Source organism: Ambystoma mexicanum, chromosome 8, assembly GCF_040938575.1.
Source record: "Ambystoma mexicanum isolate Mex_15411 chromosome 8, UKY_AmexF1_1, whole genome shotgun sequence".
Taxonomy (NCBI): Eukaryota; Metazoa; Chordata; class Amphibia; order Caudata; family Ambystomatidae; genus Ambystoma; species Ambystoma mexicanum.
This window is the reverse complement of record NC_090929.1, coordinates 696,470,307-696,491,899: the sequence shown is the minus strand read 5'-3', so window position 1 is coordinate 696,491,899 and position 21,593 is coordinate 696,470,307.

Here is a 21,593-nt window from a genome sequence, read left to right as displayed (position 1 = left end):
GCCTTCCTTGGATGTGTTGGCTGTTTATCAGGATCACTCACTTAAACTGAAACATCATTCACCCTTACCTGCGAGCACCATAGTAGGCACAGGAAGTTGACTTGCCAGACATCACTATGTATGTTTGCCATCATGGGGAGGCGCAAACTGAACAAGTGTAGCTACAGTCACTGAAGCGGCAATGATATGCCATGTTGTACTTGGTTTGATCAATGCACGTATCCTAGGTCAGTGTCTTCTGGTATGTATTAGCTGTACATCAAATATGGAAATCAACGTAACTGATCCAGCCATGAAAGGGGACATCACTAACTCAATGAGCCATTTGCACTCTCATCGCACTAGTCATGTGTACAAACCCATGTATGGCTCACTCACTGAGACCAGCAAATGTCAAATGGCTTAATGCACACAGTAGCTGCACCTACCTGAGCGTAGCAATGGGGGTGTCTTGCACCCGCCTTGGGCTAATCTGCATGCACTCAGTGATGTCTGTGGGACAGACGCAAAAGATCATGCAAAGCCCCAACACTTAGAGGGGTGGACCGGTCAACCAAACGTGCACCAGAAGGCCAGCCTGCACCGGGGGTGATGGTGGAATGGGAGGGACTGGCCTCAGGCACAAATGAAAGTCAGAGGAGTCACAGCACGTGCCAACACGAGTGTGGTGAGAGGGTGGGATGGCACCCCACAGAATGGTTGTTCTAAACTGCTGCACATATGTGCTTGGCGGCGAAGGCTGAACAGCATGGCTGTGAGTGCCCACACATGGGCAACATCCAACACTGTCCACCAGGAACTGGCTAGCAGTGAGCTTCCAAGATTCCAGGATGCTCAGTCTCTGCCCTGCCTGTGGGGGGAAGACACCCATTTAAGGGAGCCCACCTTAGGGGGCATACCCTTACCACAGTCCCACGGTGGGTGGGATCCATTTTTGAAAACTCATGCCATGAATATCTAAGTCACGCCAGAATGGGAAAGGCTGTGTGGGAGCCTAAAATCGGATGGTCGCCAGCGACCAAGTTCAAGTCGGCTCACGTCCCCCAGGGATCAGGGCAGCACCAATATCAATCCTAAATCTACACTATCAAACACATGCCCTAACCCAAAACTGTCCAAAACCCCACGCCTCACCTGACTAATTGATGAAATAAGCAGAGATGTGGGAAGCGAAGGTTTGCTGTATACTCTGTCCGCTGATTTAAATGAAATCCGCTCTGGCGAAGTAAATAGTGGCATCATTGTGAAAAATGAAGCCACAGTTCTGGACCAGGGAGCAATTAACACGATGAGTGTGCTTTGCATGCACAGATGGACTGGCTATCTCCTATGGTAACAACTGGAAGGTCACCTCAGAGAGTGCAAACATCAATGAATACACCAACATTTGAACTCATGAACAGAGTACTCACTGGCAGTGAAGTAAACAAATTGCCACCAAAGTATGTTATGCAGTCTGGACACAAGGGTTAGTCTTCCCTGCGATACAGGCACAAGGCAGTTCATTAATGGCAGGCATATAAGTCGGGCACACCCACTATCAGGTTGCCTGAGGGACTGTGGTGTACCCTTGAATGCAGGGGAGGGAGAAGGACATCAAGGGGGGATTGGAAGGGCGGGAGAGTGAAAGTACAAGTGTGGGAGCTGATGTAAGGATGAAAGAGGGCAGGAGGAAATGGGGAGAGAGGGGACAATGTAAAGAATATGCAGCTGTGAAGCAGAGAGAGATATATTGGGAGTGGGGAGAAAGGAGGGGTTCTCTTGGTAGGGAGGTGAGGGCTGAGAGAAGAGGGAAGAGAGGAAGACGAGGAAAAGAAGGAAGCAGGGACAGAGAGGCTGAGATGCATACTGATGGGAAAGAAGCACAGTTTGGGGGTGAAGGAGGACAATAGGGGGAGAGGGTGAAGGGCAGACTGGCAAAGAAAGGCCACTTGCTAATGGGGACACCTAAGCTTTACATCACCAAACTCACATGGTCAACACACCATGATGTGCAACCCAGAAAGAGATTCAGGTCCTCAGTCACCACGCATATAAGGCTGTGGAACCCCCACAGCAGACTCCGCCACACCCACCTACCACCCTTGTTGGACACAATAGTTCATGGACAGCTCATCACTCCCCGGCTATCGCTTCCCCCGTCCATCCTAGCCCACAGCCAGAATGAACCGTTCGCAGGAAGGGGGATGGGGGAGATCATAGGGTGTAGTGCCAAAACCTGCAAGGACAACAGATGAACATAAGCAGTGATTAGGGGATGATGTTAAACATGCACGTGCCCACAACATACAGTCACATACAGTGCAGTCACTTACAGTGCAAGATATGAACAACACTTTTTAAAAGAAAAGTAATGCAATACATTGTAGATGAAAGACCATACAGAAAACCAACAGTGAGCAACACGTGGTCCACATGTGCCAAGTAGTACAAATCTCAATGATCCCATTATGCTGATGTACACCTTTTGGCCAGGCACCCTGCTGCCAAAACAAGCTGGTTTCCTGAAAACCAGCACAGCCATGATGTGCAGTAGAACACTGCCATGGGCCGGCAGGGTTACCCCAGCAAGTCAATCTGTGCTGGGACATTGCATGGGGTGTAGCCTCTGTCCGGCTTGAGGAAGGAAAGAGCCTGGTTGTCTGTGCCTTGCAGAAGAAAAGGTGGTCCACCACTTTTAAGATGCTGAGTGGGATGGAATTTCAGAGTGTGGGAGCCTTACTGGAGAAAGTGGTACCTCAAATTCAAATTTAATTGTGTGAAGGGATCACAAGGAGCAGTGCAGAGCCTAATGTGAGGTTTCTGTAGTGTTGTTACCCTGTGAGTCAGTGTTGGAGGTAGTCAAGGCATATCTCATGAAGAGCCCAGTTGGTGATGCAAATGGCCCCGAAGGTGGAGCGTTGGACAATGCCCGGTTTGCATGAGTCATGTGTTCCCTGGGGATGAGCACAAGGATGAGACAGGCTGTGTTGTTCTGGATCTGTTGTAGCTTTCTGAGTTGATAGACAGGGGCGCACACATAAGTGGAATAAGAGCAGTGTAGGCAGAGAGAATGCTTGCCAACATTGACGTGACTCTGTGAGGGTAGGGTAGGCAAGGGAAGCATCATTTAAGGATGTGGAGGTGTAGATGACAGGATTTACAAGCAGCGTTCATGTGGTGATAGAGTGTTCTGTCATAATTTGTGTTACATCACAAGTTCTTCACTGAGCTGGATTCCGTGGAAGAGTGCTTTATTACTGCAAATCTTGAATATGCTTCCACCAGGATTCAGGAAGGTGGTTAGTGTTTTAAAATCTGTGTGGGCTGAGGTGAAGTCATGATGGGGAGCAGCCGAGGTCTTGGGGATCTTGGAAAGGATGTGGGTGTAATTAGTGTAGTTGTAGTAGGACATGTCATGTGAGCAGACGAGGGTGAGGCAAAGACTCGGGCACAGTTTTAAGGGTATGGTGAATAGGGGTTCACCTCTCTCCACCAAGTGACCCCCTTGGGGATAGAGTGGGGGTTAGAGGAGAATGGCGGTAGGAAGAAGATTTGTGAACAGTCAGTGAGGTAAGTGAACAATCTAAATGCAGAGTCCATGACGCCTAGAGAGTGGAGTCGATGAGGATGCTGTCATTGATAGTGTCAAGGGTTGCCGATGGCTCAAGGAGGATACGTGCAGCACAGACTGCTTAGTCTGCAGTGCTATCTGGAAGTGCAACCAGAAATACATAGAACATGCATGGATGATCAAGGGGACATGCGCACACACACAGATATGTGGCCCAAATCACATCTTCAGTGCTAGTCAGCATCATGAAATCACATGATCCATGCAAACCCTACGTGTGCCACTCCATGCCATTATTGTGGTGCAAACGTCAACAGCCATGAACACGATTGACAGTGCACAACCACACCTGCTGGCAGAGCTGTTGTGCTGTGATTGCCCCACCACCTCCACTTAACACTGTCGCTCCATATTGGATAATGGAGGGCCAGTGTCCAGCAGAGAGTATGGGGACTAGAGTGGAAAAAGGGTGCTGGATGGATTGCAGGTACTGGATGAGGCAAGATACCTGTAATGACATAGGACATAGGATTGGACCACTAAATGGAGCCATGCATGCAGAGTGCACATGTGTACATCAATTTAGAGTGTAATCTGTACCTGTATGTGCGAGGCTGTTTTGCAGTCAAGTAAACCATGGCAGTTGACTCCACTGTGCTTGGCTGCATGTTCAGTCCTCCATTCAGGAAGGTCTCGAGAAGGTATCAGGTAAAAATGTCCTTATATTTATGGTCGCCGTACATAATATCGCCGGGAAAAGGTCATGGCAACATTATATCGGTGACCATATATATAGAGACAGGGGGAGCAGGAGTTGCGGGGGTGTCCCCCGCTCCCATTGAAAAAAAAGGTCTTGGGAAAAAATAGCAATTTTCCGGTGAATTATTTTCATGGCAACATTTTTGCAGGGACATTATCACATGGATTCCTTTGAGAAGGCAAATGCACATCACTCCAGGCGAAACAATAAAAAGGAATAAGTGTCCATCTTGGACAGAGGTTAAAAAAACATATGTCCATCGTGGGTGGGGGGGGGGGGGGGGGAGGGAGCAGTGTTTCCACATAAGTGAACTGAAAATAGTTCACCGAAAAATATAAAAATCATAACCCTCCATGGGCTCATGGACATCAGGGCACAGGTGATTGAGGTTGCATTGGTGGTCTGGGACTGCCATCCTGTGGTGAGGGTGGTGGTGGAGAATCCTATCCACACAGAACCACAGCCTGGTCTTCATTGGCTAGGGCCACTCGTGACACATATACATGCATGAGTAACCCAATGGTGAGAGGTCACAATGGATTACTCCTGAGTAGCCACAAAGTCTGCATGTGCTTCAGACTGCTGGGTGAGCGTCTGCCTCAAGGCGACCATCACCAGGTAGAGGTGGGTCCTCAAAGCCAAAAACTCATGCAGTGAAGCACTCAAGCTCTCCACAGAGACACCAGATCAGCCTGCTAGCTTTGGATGTTGGACTCCACACCCAGTTTGTGGGAGAGCCTTGAGGTCTGCATCTCTGCATGCAGTGTCCTCATGAGGCTGTCCATGAACCGCTGCTGTGCATCCCATCCAGCTGGTACGAAGATGTTCTCAGCCAGGCGATGGATGTCCAGGGCCATTTTATGCATCACCTCACCATGTCAGAGGGTCACACGCAGCATCTGCCGCTCCTCCTCTGACTGTCCATCATGCACACTTTCACCACATGCGCTGGCCTGGCAGCATTGGAATGGTGGGGCTCAGGCACACCACAGTGGGACCACTGTCCTTTGCTGCAGGTCTGCAACCCTCCTTTGGACATCAGTCCCTGATGCTGATCCCAACATGGGTAAAAGGTGATCTTGCAGCCGTAACCACTGTGCATGCAGGGTTTACCACTGACTGGACCTGTGACTCCTGGCTCACCTCCTCACACTCAATGGCCCCATCCCATTGGGGCACCCTCCATGTTCCTCACTGTGTCCTGCACATCCAATTTAAGCTTCACTTGAAGAGTATGATGAGTCAGAAGAGTCAGCAACCCGACCGAGGAGTGCCTCCAGCACCTGTGAAATCTCCTGGGGCACAACAACCCGGCCTCCACTGGCGGTCTGTCGTGTGAACATACATCACACATTGTGCGGTACAGATTAATGGCTTTCAGTGACCTGTGCAATCATGGCTGGGCATATCAGGCTGTGTGACATGGCATGTTTTGTGGGATCAAGAGTACACACATAGACACTGACAGTAATTCACATCAGTGGAAGGATGAAAGTCTGTGCATCATCAGTGAGCCCATACTCCACTCTGGCCTTTTATTGTTGCAACTTGTGAAAGTGTGACCTGTACATCAGCTGACCCAAAATTCAATGCAGGAATATGTGTTGCCATGATCTCCCCAACCACCATTGCAACATAGCCCCAACATAGCCCCACACAAGATACATGGTTGGTCACAATCACATGCTTCACAAACATGTGTGAGGAGACTGCCACATGAAACTGACCAATGCAGGCTTACAGGGCTACTGCTCCACTCAGACTCAAAAGTGTAATGTACTAGACTAAAACAACAATTGGCCATCGACATCTCGTCCAGGGAATGGATGACTGTGACATCATGCACACATTGCTCTGAGTCTGCGTGAGTCATGGTTATCTTCCCAATAGATGATTTGCTTGCATGACACTGTGAATGTGTACAATATGTTTGCTGGATGCCATTGCTACACATGCATGTACTGGCACAGCAAAGAAAGCCAGTAGACAATGATATGTACTGTGACACCAACATGTGCCACGCATGTAAACCACACAACCTCCTCCCTGAATGCAGGTCATGTGACGGATGTGTACACGGTGGCAATCATGCAGTGCCATGGCTGGCTGCCAACTGCAGCGAACTGTACTCCAACACATATATGAGCATGTCATACAAAATTGTCAACACATACGATATGCACAAATGCCACTCACCAGATGTGTCCACATAGGCATCCATGCCTACCGTGCCTTGCACCTGCTCACTGCTGATCAGTCTAATGAGGACCTCTTTGAATGGAGTCAGCTGCTCCTCCTCTGGTGGCTCCCCTCCAGTGGACTGGGCAGAGGCCAGGTTGACACTGAGCATATCCTTGGTAGTTTGAAGGTGGTCATCCATCCGCTTGTGCATCTCTTTAGCAGTGCGCCTATCCACACCACAAGTGTTTATGGGGTACGTGATCCCCTGCAACATCCTCATACGCTGTGTGTGAGTACGGGTGTTGCCAGCTGAGTGGTAGAGCTCCCCGTGGTGTTCCAGAGCATACGCTGTAAGGATTTCAAGCACCTCATTGGTGAAGGGCTTCTTCCTCTGTGGCCCCTTCTCCTTCACCTGTGCCTGATCATGTGATGTGCCTCTTCCTGCTCTGCAGGGTGTCGCTCTTGGCCCTAGAGGCCTGTGGTGGTGTTGGGCCACCTTAAGGCCTACAACCATGTCCTAATTCAGGTTCCGGGCCACCAGTGGGCTGCAGCTCACCCCGTCCTCCTCCTGGGGATGGTGCAAATATGTCCTCATCACTTCCCCGTCCTCTCCCTTTCCCTTTCAGGGCCTTCCCACTCATGGTGTAGGCAAAGTGAAAAACAACCCCCAAAAAAATCATACCAAAAAAACAGGCTACTTGATCGACTATATAGATGAGTGGTCCTGCAAGACTCCAAGGCACCCCAAACCAAACAAAAGGATTATGCGATACTCAGCCTCCAAAAACCTCAAAAAGCATTATTCAATACCCAGAAAGCCTCCAAAAATAAAACAAAGCATTACACAATACTCAGAAAGCCTCTCAAAACCAAAAGAAATGAAGACGTGGTACCGTATCTGCTCCCCAAACCCAAACTAAGTGGTATGTTATATGTAGAGGGCCTCAAAAATCAAAATAATGCAGCACGGGGTACATAGAAGCACCCCCAAAACAAAAAATACAGTACGTGATGCGTAGAGCCACTCCAAAACAAAATATGTGGTATGCAATTCGTAGAGGCACCCCAAACCCAAATATGTGGTATATGATGCACAGAAGTACCCTCAAAACAAAAAAAAACAGTTCATGATGCGTAGCGGCACCCCCAAAATAAAATTAGTGGTACGCATTACGTGTAGGCAACAGCTTGCGAAGCAGCCCCAAATGCATGTCAGCAAATGTTAGTCCTCCGTCTTCGTACCTTCTTGTGCACAACCAGTGATGTGCATCGCACCTCTTAAATATCCCTGTCACTGCATTTGCTGCATAGGTGTGCTGTGTGCAACGCGTAGCATGTGACTTACATGCTAAATACCCTTAGTCTGTTTTCCATGCTGCCTTATGAACGATGCGACATACCCCAACTCCGGCCTCTGTGCTGTTTCCTTTGCATCCTCCTGTCCTGTAGTGCCTCCCACCTCACCATCTGCTGCTGCCTGGTCGAGTGTAAGTGCCTGCTGCCCACCAGCACTGTTTTGGAGTGCCAACTGTTTCACCATTGCCTGCTCTTCTGTGTCGGTCCTGTGACCAGCTCATTTGGCATTATGGGACTTCCACCTCTCTATATCACCACCACCACAGCTCCACAGCACATTTCCAGGATCCACCTAGCCCACATCTGCCTCAGGGGTTGCCATGTCCACACCATCATCCTCGTCTGCATCGAGCAGCAACCCCCTATTAGCGAGGCAGAGGCCTGCCAACTTCACCTCCACCGAAGCTGGCATCCTGGTGATTCGCATCCTCAGTACAAGTTTTCATGTCCTTCATAACACACTTGTTACAGTCTATTTGTCCATGTGCACTTTTACTTTTTCCATGTCTCCAAGTGCATGGGTTTGACATGGTGACTTTCTTTGGATTGACTTGGACATGTGCACATAGGGTTCACATGTGGGAGTGGGGCTATCGGACAGTTGGAGTGGACTATGGCTGTTTCTCTGATGCAATACCTTGTGCAGGGGCACTGTGTGTTTGTTATGACACCCTCTTCAACCTAGCGACCGAGCGGGGACACGAAGGACGTAACCAGATCTGGGGACTGATCAAGGTTGACATCAACACAGAGGGGGTGGCAGTCTGTTCCCTGAAGATTGTCAGGAAGCGCTGCCAGGGACTCAAGACCCGTAGCCATACCAAGGCGGTGGCAGATCCCACAATGGGGGTGCACCGTGCAGGCTGCCACAGGATGTCCTCTATCCACCTGCGGGTCCTCGAGAGTTTCCACCCAGCACTCCACACCCAGATCTGTGAGCGCCAAGGACGTCTGGAAGCTGCTGGTGAGTACTGATGTGGTACACTGCTCTACAGTGTACGTTTGTTGTGCATGGGCATGCATGATTGCACTTACTCCCTTCTGTATACAGCATGTGTTTTGCAGTGATCCACAGCAGCCTTCAGCCTGCTGCCAATGTTTGACATATGGGATGGCAGACATCTGTTGACTGGACATGCATTGGTATGTGCACTTTTGGTTCTTGGTGACTTGGTGCACTTGTGCACATACAATGTGAATTGATGAGTACACATGCTCTGACAGTATGGATGCCAGATTACGATGTTGTGGCCATGTGAGGGAAATGCATGCAGGGCACCTCTATAGGCTGCACATTTGCAAGTGAAGCCATCCACACTCATCAGCTGAGAGTGACACATGTGTATGGATGTCTCTAAATGTCATGTTGGTGCATTGACCTCTCAGGGATAGGGATGTGAGGGATAGGGATGTGATTGACCTGTAATCCGACTGCATGTGAAGCCAGAGTTGACATGTGATCATGCCATATTTTTGTGCTAGGGCCAACAGCATAAGCGCTTGTACTTCAGCAATGTGTGCCTGTACGTGTTGCATGCTTACAGGTCAAGCTGTCAGGGATGCATGTTACTACATGTAATTGCGGGGACAGGTGCCCACGCAGGTGTTGTGAGACCTCTCTACCTGCTCGCATGGCCATGCTCTGCATAGTTAAATCATGACTGGCTTGGCGGATCCTGATTACAACTGGTGTCTTGACAATGTGTTCCCAGCAGCACCCCAGACCAGCTATGCTTCCATGCATTCAGTGGTTGGCCGCCCTACCAAGGGGCTCAATGCCCACCTCTGTGCCCCTGCCTCCCAGGGACACACTGCAGGGGGTTGGGCTTTGTCAGGGGGCCTGTCCCATGGTCCTCAGGTGCCCATCGTGATCCTTTGGCATGATGGTGGACCTTGGCTATGCATAGTAGGCCCAGAGGGGGGGCTAGCTACGGATGTCCAGATGGACTACAATCGGGCATGTACTCCTGTTGCGTATAAAAGGAAGCATGACCCTTTTGGACAGTCCTCCTCCTCCGTCACCCACGGTACACAGTTTACAAGTCGGCTTAGTCGCCTTACTAGGGCCTACTGTTGACAGTGTTTAACAAACCTGTCTGCCCACCACTTGGTACTCACTGATACACCCAGGCTCAGAACATCACCAGGACGTACAAGAACCACACATCACACAATGTGCCCACAGAGCTTTGCCTGCTGGTGTCACTCTTCAGAATGGGCAAGCACTTTTGCGGCCAGGTAGGGTACCTGGCCGTCAAATGGCCCTCAGCGACTTGCACCGCAACAGCAGGACAGGCCATTTGTCTGGCTTTCTGCAGTCCACAGTTTAATCTTGCCCACTTGGTTCATCTTGTGTTGGACTGCTTGTCCAGACATGGCCATTGTGACAGGCATTTACCTGTCACCTGCATAGGGGCGGCGTTGACTCAAGGGCATGCACTCTCTGGGTGTGCCGCCTTACATGGGTGTCTCCCCCCTCCAAATAGTTCAGAGCAGGCCAGCAGTTCACCAGTGCTCATGTGAGAATACAATGATGGTGTACTGACCACATGGCCTGGCAAACACACAGTGGGTCTGGGCCCAGGTGAGCCTTGTCCATGAACTTCTCTACCGAGCTCAGTTTCTACATGCAGTCCAGGGTGACAACAGTCCCACAGGTGCCAGCCCACCCTTCCCCATTCCAGTGGTGTGTGCATGGGCAGCAGTCACACCCTTCTTGCAAGATTATTGCCTGGAGCCAGGCTTGTCCTACCACCCATCCAGCTTGTCCATTAGGACATGTGTGACCAACAGAGCCCACCACTCCGAAGCATTGGGCAATCCACTGACAATGAGGTCACATGGACAGGCTTGAGGGTGTGATGCTCATCCCAGCCCACCCGCCTAGTCTCCTATCACCTGGCTACTTACTCATATCAGAGGAGGCCGACTGCTACATTAGGACATGTTACCCAGGGAAGTGCTAGTATTGCTCTACGAGGCAGTTGGGGCCCATAGACCTCTCGGGAGTGTACTGTTCTAGAGTGTCAAAGGCATGTACAAAGTTGCACACATTGTGGGCACACACTTGTGTGCCATTATGTATGCCATTTCTGTCAAATTACCTGTCTCATGCGTGACTCCTCATGGCCACCCTGTTTTCAGCTTTTCCCACACTTCCTGTCTATGCAAGACATGCAATGGTCTTGGTGAGACATGTGCCCAGGTGCACTTCCAATGGCCCTTGCTGCATTTCACACTTGTGTGGCATTGATATTGTGCCATGCATGATTTCTTGAAATGTGTTTGTGGCCACACGACAATGTGCTGGTTGGACATGTGCGTGTGTCATGACTGTGAGTCATCATTGTCCCTACACTCGTGTGTGGGTATTCATGCTGATTATATGTGTCAGTTGCTGGTTGACCCATGCTGACTTAATTGTACTGTTTATGTTATGTATGCCACACATGCATTGTCACTGACGAGTGATGTCAATATTCTTTGTCCCCTTTTTGACAGTTGCTGCAGCTGGCGAAGAGGGCCGAAGCAGTGCTGTGGAGCAGAGTAGCAGGGACTGGGACACCAGACCCAGGCTCAGACCGCAGCCAGTCACCATTGCCACCTCCTCTCCCGAGAGCAAATTGACTGGGGGAGCACCAATACCATCAGGTGAGGCTGAGAGTAAGTCCTAGGAGGGGATTGTGGTGGGGGACGCCCCAACAACGGTGAGACAGGGTGCTGAGACACAGGGGACATCAAGAGTGGAAGGCCCTCTGGAGTCATCAGGGTGGATGGAGGTGGGGTTGGAGGAGGAGGTCATTGAAGCCCACCCACTGGGTCAGGTGGGGGCATCAAGGAGGGTGTTTAGGCTGCACCCCTGGCCCAGGGATAAGAGGATGTGCAGTCTACCATGGAGGGTTCTGCACAACCTCCTGTCCCTGGGCAATCTGCTGTGACCACCTTCATGGATGCCTCCACCCAGACCGATGCCCCACTTCTGGTCAATGTGTTCATCTGAGATCAGGTGCTGCCCCTGCTGGCTAGGGTCACGAGGCGGACTGCATCAATTTGTGATGCTATTCAAGCTTCTTGCCAGGAGCTTGTAGAGCATCACAATGAGATGTGCCACTTCCTGGCCCAGCTGGCAACAGCACTCCTCTCAGATGGGCTCTCTTAGCTGGCCGGTGCAATGGCCCTCTTGTCCACTTCCTCCTCTGTGCCCCTGTTGTCCTCCAAGGGGACTTACTTCCATGCCACATACCACCACGGCTCCCTGTGCACCAGTCCCACAACCACTGCACAGTCTGGTTGCGCCTACGCCCCTGCCTGAGGTGGAAGTCCCAAGAACCACATGTGAGGGGGTCACTGTGCCTGCCCAGGCACCGACACACAAACAGGCAGTCGGGAGACAGCTGGCACTTCAGGGCAGTGCAGGTGCCATATGGCCCTGATGAATGTCATCTGGTCGCAATGCGTCTAGGGAGGATAGATCAGGGCAATGCGATCGCCTTGTAAGCAAGACGATGCATAGCAACATAGGTTCGATCCCCGGGTCTGCGCTTAGAAACCTCTGGGTATTAAGCCTTTACAAATGACCAATCATCATCATCATCATACATCCGGAGCTTGCACTCTCCCCGGCAGCAGCAGAGATGGTGACTGTTAGGAGACAGATTTCTGGAGGTGTTATCACTCACAGGATGCACTTGGCCCACGTGAGGCGGGAGGAACACAGTGGGTCTCCAAAGGCTGTGTGCTCCATGTTCACTCGCTACCGGAGGCAGCTGGTGGCAGAGAGGCAGCGGACAAGTGAGGCTGCTGAAATGGTTGCCAGGGCTGATTTGGTGCTGAGGTGGGCGAGGAGGTGGCCAGCCATCCTGGAGGATACTTGCAGGTTGGCAGATGAATCAGAGAGGTGGATGGTGGCTACCCTGCAAGCCCTCCAGGGGCAATGGAGGACCGCCTAGAGTCAGTGAACCTAGATTGTGACTCAACCCTGGTCGTTGTCAGAGATTGAGTAGCCCGCTGCCACTGTAAATAGTTTCTTAGTGTTGGGTTTCATTTTTGACTTATTTATTTTCATCATTGGCCATTTTTCCATTCCCATTGCTTATGTGTAATTAGGTTCTATACAAGTTTTCATGTCCTTCATAACTCACATAACCCAGGTATGAGGGTCTGCAGTTTCTCCGGGGTGCAGCTTGAGTTACGGGGGACAGTACACAGAATCGCCGGGGCTCCGCTTGGAGTTATGGGTCACGGTCCGCTGTTCTTTCAGGGTGCTGCCTTGAGTTACAGGGGATAGTATGCAGTATTGCTGGGGTGCTATCTTGAGTTACAGGGGACAGTATGCAGTATCGCCGGGGTGCGATTTGGAGTTAGAGGTGACAGAGCTGTTTCGCCAGGGTGCTGCTGTGAGTTACGGGGGACAGTACACAGTATCACTGGGGTGCCGCTCAGAGTTAGGGGTGATGGTCCGCTGTTTTGCTGTGGTGCTGCTTTGAGTTATAGGGGATATTATGCAGTATCGCTGGGGTGCTGCCTTGAGTTATGGTGGCTACTACGCAGTATTGCCGGGGTGCTGCCTTGAGTTATGGGGGACAGTACGTGGTACAGCTGGGGTGCTGGATGGTGGTGCAAAAGCTGTCACAAAGGCTGTTTGTTGGTGCTGATTTTTTTGCATGGGGGCATGTTGTGGGCGTTCCAGAAGCAACTTATTGTTATTTGTGCAGCGGGTAACTTTGCATTTTACAATCCATGAATACGCAGACTGCACAAAATATTTTGCACATGCAAAGTAGGCGCAATGTTGTTTATGGTGCTAAGTAGTTTGTGGAGACTTTGTGCTTTTCTATGAATTAGGCCCTTAGCCTCAAAACATTGACGGCCTCATTTAGATGACTGCTGAATGGCCGCTTCGATGAGCCTGATAATGGCCAGTAAGTTCCCTCCCTCCGCACACTGAAATGAATCAGTGATTCTTTGCATGCATTTGGGAAATTCCTGTGTACTCTGAGAAACCAAAGGGTGTCTCACTTGCTAGTCCCCAGGGATCTCTCTCTCAGGTGGCCAGGGCACGGCCATCGCCTTTGGATCCAGACGCTGGGGGTAGAACAGTGTGGAAGGATCACCTGGTGTGGGATCTTCAGGGAGTGGGTGGGACCAACCAATTGTGAGACGCGGTATCCCCCCCTTTCCCATGCCCATGCCCGATCCGGTTTTATAAGATTCTCCCACGTTCAAACCCCCCCCCTCCATTTTCTTCATAAACACTGGGCTGAGGAAGAGGAGGATTGAGAGAAAAGAGGCTAACCCTTATATATCCCATTGGAAATGCCCAGTTAATGAGGTCAGGCAAAGTTAGGCACTTGAACTTAATCACATACATCTGATCCCCATTATTTTCCCCCACATGGATAAAAGGCAGAGCATGGAAACACACTGAGCAAGGTGGAACAAGAGAAGGAGCAGATATCCCGGGGCGAAGGTGAACCCACTGGAGCAGGACGACAGATCAGGGACGAGAGTGAGGGGCTGGGAAACCCTGAACATCCCTGCAGGAGGTCATTGCCTTTGGGAAACAGTGAGAGATATGTGGGGAAAGTGAAAACCCAGACAAGAAGAAGCCTGTATTGTGTTTCAAGGATGCCAGTGACACTCCTGTGTGAATGGCAATGTTGGGGAGAAAAGGCCAAGCCTGTGGTATTAACCTTGACTCGTGAATCAAAGTTGCATAGAACAGAAAAGAATGCACACATCCGGTGAGTTAGCAAAAGACATGAAAGGCAGGTTTGTGCCAAGGAAAGATTGACGCCGCAACAGTGTATGTCAAAATTGAAGGTTGCGCACGTGCTGACGAGATGCGGTAGAAAGCAAATCTGTAGTGAACTCTAAAGTCAGCAGTAACTGTGAAGCCCGTGATCCAGAGTAGCTGAGTGGTCGAGCGAAAGGAAACAGCCCACTCAAAAGCTTCAGTGAAATGTTTGTTGTTTGTTATAAAGCAACAAAGTGAATGAAGTTTGAAATACGTGATATTCAAGATTAAGCCAGACGAAAGGGGAAGTTAAAAGGTGATTGCTTTAAGAGAAAGACTTCTTTGAACTTTTCTGATTGTGTTGTGGAACTACCCAGACCAAGAGACACTGGGGAAAATACTATGAGGAAGAGCTGAAGTAGAAGTTGAAGTGGTCCTGCTGAGGTTTGTGGGAAAACCTTGCACATTTAAAAATCTTCGACATCAGTGAAAGTTCCAAGCCCGACTGAGGGAGACCTAGAACATAAATAAGCTTGAGGAAGGGAACCCCTACATGAACCCCTACAAGTGCTGTCATTACGAGATCCGAACCCAGGAGATCTACATTGAATCAGATACTTTTGTTGACTGTGAATAAAGCTTGGGGAAAGGAGACCCTGCAAGTGCTGTGATTGCGAGGTCCGAGGCTGGCTGAGGGAGACCTACGTGAGCCAGTGATGCCTTGAGATGACTTTAACATGGATGGCCAAGTGGGCCTCAACCCACATTTTGAACTGCCTTTTTTTGATAACCTGAGCCAGACTGTGTCATCGTGTCTACAGGGTCTGCCTTACTCTGTGCTGTCCAGCGCGGGGAGGAGAGCCATCTTGATTCTTTATGTTATAACACTGACTTTCCTCAGCATACACATTCCAATACAGACTTTTTATATAAGAGATAGGGCAGGCATTAGTTTTTTTTTTAGTGTAGACCATTTTGATTTGACATAGACTGACTAGGACTGTGTTTTCTTTATTATTTGATAGGGGAAACTACTCCCAACATAGCTATAGGGCAAAGTAGGAGTTCTTCCAAACCCCAAGAATATAATAAAGGTTTTGAAATGTGTACCTCTTCTGTCAGTGTCATACTTGTCATACCATGCCTCTATTACAGTACCCAGCCTTTCACTGCATGTCTGCGATGAATTGGGTGCAATTTTTATTTATTTATTTAATTAATGTATATTTATAGGTTTAGATAGCACCGATAAGCCTGCAGGCATCGGGGTGCTCACATATAGATGCAGACATTTATTTACACATACGACAATGCAAGTTCCTGCCTAAGAACTCATTTCCTTAGTGGGCTGCTTTCACAGGGATGCACAACCCAGTCCATTGGTCTTTTTGAATTTCAGGCAGTTGATCAGGCTGTGGTGCTATGTTCCCAGATACCTTCCAGGTACATAAGGTAAGATCTTTTCCTTCAAGTACGCAGGTGCCTTTCCTGAAACACATCTGTGTACCAGCGTCAATGTTTTGAAATGGATTCTGTCTTCCATTGACAACAAATGCAGGTCTTTCCTATCTTTAGTTATATGGTCTCTTCTGGCTTTTTTCTTTATGATTCTCACTGCACTGTTTTGCAGTACTTGACATCTGGCTGTACAGCCTTTACTTGCACCCATCATGAGTGCGTTACCATAGTTGAGCCTGGATAGAATTGTGGCTCTGGTAGCACTGTTGTTCTCGCTCAACAAATGTCTAATAGACTTGAGCCTAATGGTCTGCCCGGCACACCAGCAAACTTTGTAGATGTACTATGGGGATTGCCATTGCCGCAGTGGTGGTTGACATTGAAGTCCCTCTATCACCTTCCAAATTCATTTTTCCAAACATGGTCTAGTCTAAAGCCGGGTGCAATCTATGAAAATGCACATGCACAATCATTTGCACAACCACATGCATTGCACTGCATGCACAAGGTGCATCTGCAAGCATCTGGTGCCAGGGAATCGCACAATGACCAGCATGTGCTGTCATGCTGAATATTAGGAGCAAGACTGTTGTGTTTGGAAATGTTCTGCGACCACCAGTCTCGGAATGAGCCTGTCCATGGCCTGATATTATTTGGATCTTTTGGGGGAGTTGCCAGGAAGAGATGAAGAAGTGGAGTCCTCTCTCTCTCTCTGCTATGTCAGGAATAGAGCTTCTTGTGTCCACAATCTGTACGTTTTTTGGATGGGCCAAAAAATGTGAGGTTCATGTTCCATGAGGTGGAATTCACTTCCTGAGTAATGGACTGGGATGAGAAGGAGGGACGTGCTGGTAAAGAGTGCCCAGGATGAGACATTTTGGAGAAAGAAAATGAACAAACGGATTAAGTTAGGGTCTTCTACTATGTCTGTCCCTTAGTAAGTTATCGTCTAGTGTAAATTTGGGTAAGGGCGCTACACATTTAAAAATAGTGGATAGTGTTAGAAGTGGCAGTCTGTGTAGTAGGGCTCAGCGTGATGCATACATTTCACAAGAGGAGGAGTCACTGAAGCCCCTGAAGAAGGGCACCAATGCATCATTTTACGGACTGCATTAGATTGAGTAATTATGTTTGTGGTGAATTAAGTAGCCTGTGACTTGCGGGACATCACTCACAGTAATAATAAAAAAGAAAACTGCCTTATTGTCAGACAAATGCCCAGTGTACACTATCACCCAGCGTAAATAAAGGAAAGCCATTTTCAGATTGAGTACATGCACTGGAAGCTCAAATGCAGGTTTCATCCTGGACAATTTTTCAAAAAAGTTAGCAGGCACCCCTCTCCAGAAAGAACAAGGCATGATAACCTGTTCTGTGGTTTTTTCCCACTTTGAGAGTTCGCAGCCATCGCTTTTTGCTCACTGTACCTTTCACAGATGGGAAATATCCATTTGCATATCAGTGTTTGTCCCGGCCACATGGGCAGTCCAGCACCGAAATGCTATGGCAATTCCCTTCTGAACAAGAGTACCAACGGCAACCCTATACACGTGTTTCAGCCTTGTTGGGCCTCATCAGTGAGGTGGAGCTGTGCCTCTCTGAGCACCACAGCGAGCAGGGAGTCCATGTCAGAAATGTTATTGTCCCAATCAATCATGCATGTGTTTTTGAGCATACTTCGAACGTCAAAAAAATTCCTATGCATTTTACCTTAGTTTTTCTTACATTTACATGTAAAAGATCGACAACTTGGATGCTGCAATCTTGTGCTGATCTTATCCGCTGATCCATCGCCCGGAGTCCAAGTGCCAGTCGTAGCAGTCATTCAGACACGCTGACATCACTAGTTCAAACAATATGCTCCAGCTATTTTCATGACGTTCGTGGCCATCGTAGCCAAACGTGCCCTGTCATCACCCACATCATAACGTTACCTAACGCAGAACCAGGAACATAAACACACATCCACACACTGCGCAAATGATTCTTTCTTTTCACAAAAGGAGAACAAAACATTTATTCTGAAGAAAACAGTAGTAGTCGGGAAAGTAACAAGTAATTTTTTGTTTGACATAATGATCAAAAGTCAAGATTATGTCCACGGCAACATTGATATCTTTTGCCAATAGAAGTTATAGCTAGAAAACATTGCAAGCTTAGATTTCTTTATATAAATTTATCATGTAACGCCGATTGCGTTCAGCAATCAATTAATCCCTGTGTTTGAGTTCTTTGTTTTACGTTAAGCCCATAAGTTCCATCACCAATGTTTCTTTGATGCACATGGTGTCCTATTCGTCAGAAGACAGTAGTTTTACCTTCCATTGCACACAACACTTTTACATCTGCACCTTTTCACATCATAAACGCTGCCAGGTTGCTCTTTATTACTGCTACGGCTAAAGGACAGATTTGTCCCTGGCAATCGTCCTAGATAATAGTTATTAAAGATGCGCCGTTGATGATTATTGTCCAATCTTGATTGAAGAATCCATCACACGGAAGCTGGAACCCATGGCAAAAGCAGAATCGCAGAAAGGCAGAACATAGCTATGTAAATATATTTCAGTAGCCCGGTTACAATAGAATATATACTGTAAATAAACATGAAAACTAACAATTTGTTATAATCTACATGTACGATGTGCATTCTTTTGTCAAATAGAACATTCTTCCATTACATAGTTATTCATTTAGCACACAGCGCTGATGCCATCTTCAATAGCCTAAATATTATGTATGATTATTCCTACATTTTTTCACGATTTTCCATTCTCTCTATGTGGCAGTGATAAACCACTTCGCATGACTGATTTCAATAATAGAAACTAAAGTTTCTTATGTCCATTTTCAATATAGTGTTTGGTATCAAATTCTTTGTGGGTATTCAACACGTTGTGTCCTTGAAACTGTTACAGCAGTTCCTGCCAGGACAAATAAAAACGACACCCATTATTCACTACTCTAAGCAGCCTAGCGTTGGTTTCGTTTGTGGGAAAACCAGACAAACAAATGAGAAACATTACTTACTGCTTTCGATTTCCAGTTGTGCCGTGAATGTCCATGAACTATACCCAGAAGGGAGTCCCTACTTGTCAGGAACACACAGCGCAATAGATTAATGTGGGATATTCCAGAGGTAACACTTAGCATATAACAAAAACAGGATTCATACCGGGCTCATATTTGTTGAGACAGGTAGTCATTTGAACTCTAGTGTCAGGAGTGGGCTGAAAACAAAGTGACAGAGAGCAAAAAAGAAGATGGGCAAATTTACTGCATCACACAAATTGAGCAGAATATAGGGTGTACTGGAATACGATAAGGGGTTTCGATGAGATTAGGGAAAACCCTTTGGGATGGGTACCAGCAGATTACTCTTTAACAATCATGCAGCAATGTCTTTGGTAAGGCGTGTGATGAGATGGTTGCACTCCGTGTAAGGGTAAAGCTGGAGACCATATAGTGAGACTGGTAAGACTCTGACTACCTAAACTAAGGCAGTCAAAGTCTTTCCCTTATCTGATCTTAACGGACACCAAACCAGGGGTCACACTGTATACCGATGCAGAGCTGAGACACAACACTGGACCGATTTGTAAGCAAGATGTAAAAGCACAGTGGATAGAAATAACCAAGTACAGGATAGACAGAGAAAAGTAGCAAACAGCAGAAACTGTAGACAGAAGCTGTAGGGGGAAGCAATGCAAGCACTACTTAGAGGGCACACCGTAGTCCCGGGAGGATAGCTCAGCAGCAACTTCCACGCTTAGAAACCTATTAAGCGCGTTATAAATATGCAACTAAGACACACACAAAAAAAAACAATTATGCAACTAAAACAAAAAAACATTTCTGTAAGAGCGCCTTGATGCCCGCGGGCTGCGTGAGCCCTTTAAAAATGTAAAAAAATAATAAATAAATAAATAAAAACACACGAATGATGTCATAAAGGAAATCATGGACCAAGAATCCAAACAGTTTTTAGGGACTTAGGCAAGGAAAGTTGCCACACATAAAGTTTAACAACTAGCATTCTAGTAATATCATGAAACATAATGCTTTAGTCATAGGGAAGCTAGTCGGCCACTGGCAATCCCGCAAATACATGAAATTCAGTGCCCTAGTAACAGACAAGGCAAGACGCTGCTGTAAACACGCGGTTTAGAAAACTAAGTACACTAAAAAGCAGGTACTGAAAATATGGACAAGGGTCTTAGCAAGTAAAGTATGACAGGGACAGGAGAACTCCCCTTCACTTTAAGCTTGAGTGGCTATTTTAAAAATGCAACTTGCAGAGGACCACTCCTAGATGTGAACAGGGCACATTCCGGTTTGGCCAGCAACCAAGAACGGATGCACAGCAAGACCCATGCCACTCGAGAACCTCGAAAAAATTGGCCGATTGGGTCAAAATCCACCTTTCCAAACAGCAACCCCTATTACCCCATTAGTCTCTGGCACTCCACCCGTTCCCAGCGTTTGAGTGCCCAAGGCCCCCGCATGTCGCAGGACATCTCTTCTGCTTCTGAGGTGGGCAGAGTGAAGGCAAGAGACACTCTTCCTCAACCTGGCTAGGGGCCTACAGATAGACCTTTTCTGCTCATCATTGCCCCATGTTTTACCCATTTGATTTATTGCTGCAATGCAATTCTTGCCTGGTAGGTTGCTAGCTTTGGCTCCATACTGCGTGGAGCCTGACTGTTGCCCGCGGTTTTTTGCATTGAGTATTATGCAATGTTAATTTCAAACCGTTTAGCAATTTATTTCTTGTAGGCCATTATGCAATGTTAGTTACTATTTTCATTTGCAGTGCAAGTTTTGCTTTTGTCAAGCTTTAGTCGACTCTGCAGTACGTCTTACTACTCGGTTCTTTTGGGTCACAGCTTCTTATTGATTGTTCTTATGCATTCAAAGGTGCAAGTGTTTTGGATCCTCTTATTTGCGTTCTGACAGGCCATTGGCGTTCTTCAATCTAGTGTATTGGCTGCAGGCAACATTCTTGGGTTGCCAGTTGAAGCTCACCCTGGAGGAGAGTAACTGTGCGGCCTTCCACTCTAAAAACACCAGCATTCACCAGTGACCTGCATCCTTTTTCACTGTAGCACCTCTCCTTCACAAGCTTTGGAATGCCATGTTACAAGGCCTACAGATTTCAACATCTTAGTATAATCCCAGGATTACTCCATTAGGAAAGGGATGATCAGGGAAATGAGGGATCAAATGACCTTTTGGATACTATGGACAACATTTACAGATAGGCTGCATTCCATTCACTCTAAACGATTGGTGCATAGAAAACAAGATGGATTTCACCAGCAGTGCTAACGATAGGTTAGGCTTTTCTTACATAGTACTACATAGGTTTCTCATGCCTTGTGCGCGTAGATTTGTAAACAGCCTTTGATTGTGTTCACAGTCTGTTGCTATGGAAACTGCTGCTGTCACTGAATGTTCCGTTTAATAACGGCACATCATTTGTATAGCCAAAACCATGCAGTTGTAAGAAGGGGCCTGCAGGGTTAGACTACGCACGCAACCTTTTGCAG